Source organism: Schistocerca serialis, chromosome 10 (assembly GCF_023864345.2).
Source record: "Schistocerca serialis cubense isolate TAMUIC-IGC-003099 chromosome 10, iqSchSeri2.2, whole genome shotgun sequence".
Lineage (NCBI taxonomy): Eukaryota > Metazoa > Arthropoda > Insecta > Orthoptera > Acrididae > Schistocerca > Schistocerca serialis.
Genome location: NC_064647.1, coordinates 180,702,995 through 180,708,774, shown reverse-complemented (window position 1 = coordinate 180,708,774; position 5,780 = coordinate 180,702,995).

Below are 5,780 nucleotides of genomic sequence, written 5' to 3'. Positions count from 1 at the left end.
TGTTGTAGTATGGTCTTTGGCTCAACAGATGTTGGTACTTTCATCTCGGTATTGAGAAAACAAGATGGCTGGCGCACGCTTGACATTCGAGCATCGAAAATGTATTGTGAAGTGGTTTTTCAAGTTTGATAATGCCATTGATGTGCAACGTCAGTGGAGGTGGGAGTCTGAAACACAACCACAACCCGCCTAACAATTAAACGCATCATTGACAAATTTGAATTGCATGAACGATTTGTGATATTCACAAACGAAGATCAGCAAGTGCCCGCAGACGGCCACAGAGTACTGCAGGTAGCCTCGCTCGGGACCTTACCGCAGACACACAGTCTACAGACGACTGAACAGACATGGTTTATTCACCCAGGGACCTGCAAGGTGCATTCCACTGACCCCTGGTCACAGGAGAGCTCGTCAAGTCTGGTGTCAAGAACACAGTACATGGTCATTGGAACAGTGGTACCAGCTTATGTTCACAGACGAGTCCAGGTATAGTCTGAACAGTGATTCTTGCCGGGTTTTCATGTGGCGTGAACCAGGAACCAGATACCAACCCCCTAATGTCCTTGAAAGGGATCTGTATGGAGGTCTTGGTTTGATGTTGTGGGGTGGGATTATGATTGGTGCACGTACACCCCTGCATGTCTTTGACAGAGGAACTATAACAGGTCAGGTGTATCGGGACGTCATTTTGCACCAGTATGTCCTCCTTTTCAGGGGTGCAGTGGGTCCCACCTTCCCCCTCAAGGATGATAACGCACGGCCCCACCGAGCTGCCATCGTGGAGGAGTACCTTGAAACAGAAGATATCCGGCGAATGGAGTGGCCTGCCTGTTCTCCAGACCTAAACCCCATCGAGCACGTCTGAGATGCTCTCAGTCGACGTATCGCTGCACGTCTTCGAACCCCTAGGACGCTTCAGGAGCTCCGACAGGCACTGGTGCAAGAATGGGAGGCTATACCCCAACAGCTGCTCGACCACCTGATCCAGAGTATGCCAACCCGTTGTGCGGCCTGTGTACCTGTGCATGGTGATCATATCCCATATTGATGTCTGGGTATATGCGCAGGAAACAGTGGCGTTTTGTAGCATATGAGCCGGCCGGGGTGACCGAGTGGTTCTAGGCGCTACAGTCTGGAACCGCGCGACCGCTACGGTCGCAGGTTCGAATCCTGCCTCAGGCATGGATGTGTGTGATGTCCTTAGGTTAGTTAGGTTTAAGTAGTTCTAAGTTCTAGGGGACTGATGACCTCCGAAGTTAAGTCCCATAGTGCTCAGAGCCATTTGTAGCACGCGGTTCTAGGCGCTTCAGTCTGGAACCGCGTGACCGCTACGGTCGCAGGTTCGAATCTTGTCTTGGGCATGGATGTGTGTGATGTCCTTAGGTTAGTTAGTTTTAAGTAGTTCTAAGTTCTAGGGGACTGATGACCCCAGATGTTAAGTCCCATAGTGCTCAGAGCCATTTGAACCATTTTTTTGTAGCATATGTGTTTCGGGACGGTTTTCTCAACTTATAACCAATACCTTGGACTTATAGATCTGTGTCATGTGTGTTCCCTATGTGCCTATGCTATTAGCGCCAGTTTAGTGTAGTGCCATGTTGTGCGGCACCACATTCTGCAATTATTCTTAATTTATGAGGATGAGTGTATGATCAAGTATATTTCAGAAACACGGATAGGTAGGAAGGCATAATATTCACAACCATCTAAACTTTAGTAGCGGTTGAACAGAGTTCAATGCGTGAGTCAACTGTAGCATGTAGCATTTCTAAACGATATTCCAGTTCCTCCCTTGTCTGACTTCGCGCGTCCTCATTAATACGTGCAATTGCTGCTCTGAAGTGAGCTTGCAGCGTCATTCACCGAGCCGCGAAGAAAAAAGTCTAATGGGGTTACATGTGGAGACCTCGGGGGCCGGGTGATGGGTCTTACTCTCCCAACCCTGCGATCTGGAAATGTGTCGTCCAAAGCCTTCCTAACGATCGAGGCCCATTGTGGAGAGGCGCTTCCCTGGTGTAGGATGATGTCAGGTTTCAGTTCTTCGACTTGTGGAAATGCGAACTGTTCCAACATAGCCAGACAAACAGCCAAGGTAATCCATGTCTCTGCAATGGAAAACAGTCGCATCATGTGGTCCTGAATCAAATCACTCCACACGTTTGCTTCCGTCACGCACAATTTGTACGCCAAAGTGGGTATTCTCAGAGTCACAGATCCTCACCTTGTGACAGGTTACCTTTGCGGACGCATGAGAGGAAGCATAGCCTATGAACATCACCTTTTTCAGGTAGCTAGGGTCATCGTCGATGTGACTCGGAATCTAAATTGCAAATGCTTTGCGCTTTTGTCTATGCAATAAAAAACGGCCTGACGGAATATTTTTCGCGGGAAGTATGCGATAGGGCCTTCATCCTAACCAGATTTGGTCTTGTTTCCGTTTATAAATTACATAATAGCTACAGTGATGTTCAAGAACGTTTCTAACTCTGGAGCGAAAATTTTGCAGTAAGTACGTTTGTTTTTTATACATCGATATGTTCACTTTACGCAAAGATGCACTTTGAAGATTAGTTTACAAAAATTCAACAGCAAATCCTGTTTAAACAAAGCAACGTTACTCATTAATAATTGTAACAGACCATTTCAAGTGCGGATAAAACTGATGTCACCATTTATATTTTTATATTTCTTATATCGATATATAATCTATGTTATAACATAACACTAAGTTTCCAGTCTTAATATTTGCAAATGCTTTAACCTTTGTTATCAGCTGATATTACTAAAATCTTCACATAAATACACGTCATCGAGAAATTGTCAATGAATTTGTTGGCTTATCGAAAGGTCTAGAAGCTTGGAGAGAAAACCGCTTTTCATGTATTATTGTTCATACACACAAATTGCATCAGAGTGTTTTTGATGTGGATGAAGTTAACACCTGCAAAACTATTTGCAAGGTATGGACCAGATAGACAATGAAAAGATTGTTAAGTTTTAGGTGTTGAGGTTTTCATAAAAACTTATGTACGAAATTTTACGTGGAATGATAAATGTCACATTTTCTGACTACTAACTACAAGACGCGTTATTTAACACCCTGAGCCTCAAATATGATGCTATGCAACATTTGAATATCTCTGAACCTGGGCGCCATCTTAGAAAGCTAAGTGAGTTTTTACAACCGTTGGATGTCACCTTTTTTTTCAGTTTAATATAGACTCTAAGACAAAAAAGGAAAGAAAAGTAAACAACGCACCACTAAGGATTTAACCGAAGGGACGGAAATCAGTAGACTCGCAGACAAAGAAATTATTATAATTTCAGAAAAATTTGATGATTTGTTCAAGAGAAAGACCTTCACAAACTGAGCAACTCAATAATACGTTCGTCCGCCTCTGGCCCTTATGCAAGCAGTTATTCAGCTCGGCATTTATTGATATAGTGGTTGCATAAACTCATGAGCCAACCTCATGCCAAGTTATTTCCAGTTGGTGCGTTAGATCATCAAATTCCCGAGCTGATTGGAGGGGTCCTGCCTATAATGTCCCAAACATTCTCTATTGACGAGACATCCAGTGAACTTGCTGGCCAAGGTACAGTTTGGGAGGTACAGACATGCAATGAAACTATCGGTGTGTCCGGGCGGGCATTATCTTGCTGAAATGTAAGCTGAGGATGACTTGCCATGGAGGGCCAGAAAACACGGTGTAGAATATCGTCTACGTACCGCTGTACTGTAAGGCTGCCGCAGATGACAACAAGAGAAGACCTGGTACGAAAAGAAGTGGCACACCAGACCACCACTCCTGGCTGTCAGCCCATATGGCGAGCAACAGTCAGGTTGTTATCCTATCGGAGGAACACCACTATCAGTCAGCGCCAAGCCGAATAGCTGCTAGCCAGGGGTGTACCAACACATTTTTTACTTGTTCAATTTGTGAACCTCTTTTTCTTGAATAAACCATCCAGGTTTTCTGAAATTGTAATAATTTGTATGTTTGTGTATGTACATCACCTCTACCGATTTCAATCCCATTTGAATAATTCTTTCGTGGTGTGTCGTACTATTATTATTATTATTATTGTTTAACTCGAAACAAGGCCCCTGGAGTAGACAACATTCCATTAGAACTACTGACAGCCTTAGGAGAGCCAGTCCTGACAAAACTCTACCATCTAGTGAGAAAGATGTATGAGATAGGCGAAATACCCTCAGACTTCAAGAAGAATATAATAATTCCAATCCCAAAGAAAGCAGGTGTTGACAGATGTGAAAATTACAGAACAATCAGTTTAATAAGCCACGGTTGCAAAATACTAGGACGAATTCTTTACAGACGAATGGAAAAACTGGTAGAAGCCGACCTCAGGGAAGATCAGTTTGGGTTCCGTAGAAATGTTGGAACACTTGAGGCAATACTGACCCTACCAATCATCTTACAAAATAGATTAAGGCAAGGCAAACCTACGTTTCTAGCATTTGTAGACATAGAGAAAGCTTCTGACAATGTTGACTGAAATACTCTTTCAAATTCTGAAGGTGGCAGCTGTAAAATATAGGGAGCGAAAGGCTATTTACAATTTGTACTGAAACCAAATGGTAGTTATAAGAGTCGAGGGGCATGAAAGGGAAGTAGTGGTTGGGAAGGGAGTGAGACAGGGGTGTAGCATATCCCCGATGTTACTCAATCTGTATATTGAGCAAGCAGTAAAGGGAAAGAAAAGAAAAATTCGGAGTAGGAATTAAAATCCATGGAGAAGAAATAAAAACTTTGAGGTTCGCCGATGACATTGTAATTCTGTTAGAGACAGTAAAGGGCCTGGAAGAGCAGCTGAACGGAATGGACAGTGTATTGAAAGGAGGATATAAGATAAACATCAACAGAAGCAAAACGAGGATAATGGAATGTAGTCGAATTAAATCGGGTGATGCTGCGGGAATTAGATTAGGAAATGAGACACTTAAAGTAGTAAATGAATTTGCTATTTGGGAAGCAAATGATGGTCGAAGTAGAGAGGATATAAAATGTAGACTGGCAATGGCAAGGAAAGCGTTTCTGAAGAAGAGAAATTTGTTAACATTGAGTATAGATTTAAGTGTCAGGAAGTCGTTTCTGAAAGTATTTGTATGGAGTGTAGCCACGTATGGAAGTGAAACATGGACGATAACTAGTTTGGACAAGAAGAGAATAGAAGCTTTCGAAACGTAGTGCTACATAAGAATGCTGAAGATTAGATGAGTAGATCACATAACTAATGAGCAGGTATTGAATAGAATTAGGGAGAAGAGAAATTTGTGGCACACCTTGACTAGAAGAAGAGATCGGTTGGTAGGACATGTTCTGAGGCATCAAGAGATCACAAACTTAGCATTGGAGGGCAGCGTGGAGGGTAAAAGTCGTAGAGGGAGACCAAGAGATGAATACACTAAGCAGATTCAGAAGGATGTAGGTTGCAGTAAGTACTGGGAGATGAAGCTTGCACAGGATAGAGTAGCATGGAGAGCTGCATCAAACCAGTCTCTGGACCGAAGACCACAACAACAAAAACAACATTATTATTATTATTGAGCCTACATGCTCGCTCAACAGTGAATGTTTTTATGCATTGCAAATGTTTCCAGAGTGAGATTTTCACTTTGCAGCGGAGTGTGCGCTGATATGAAACTTCCTGGCAGATTAAAACTGTGTGCCGGACCGAGACTTGAACTCGGGACCTTTGCCTTTCACGGGCAATTGCTCTACTAAGCACGACTCACGACCCGTCATCACAGC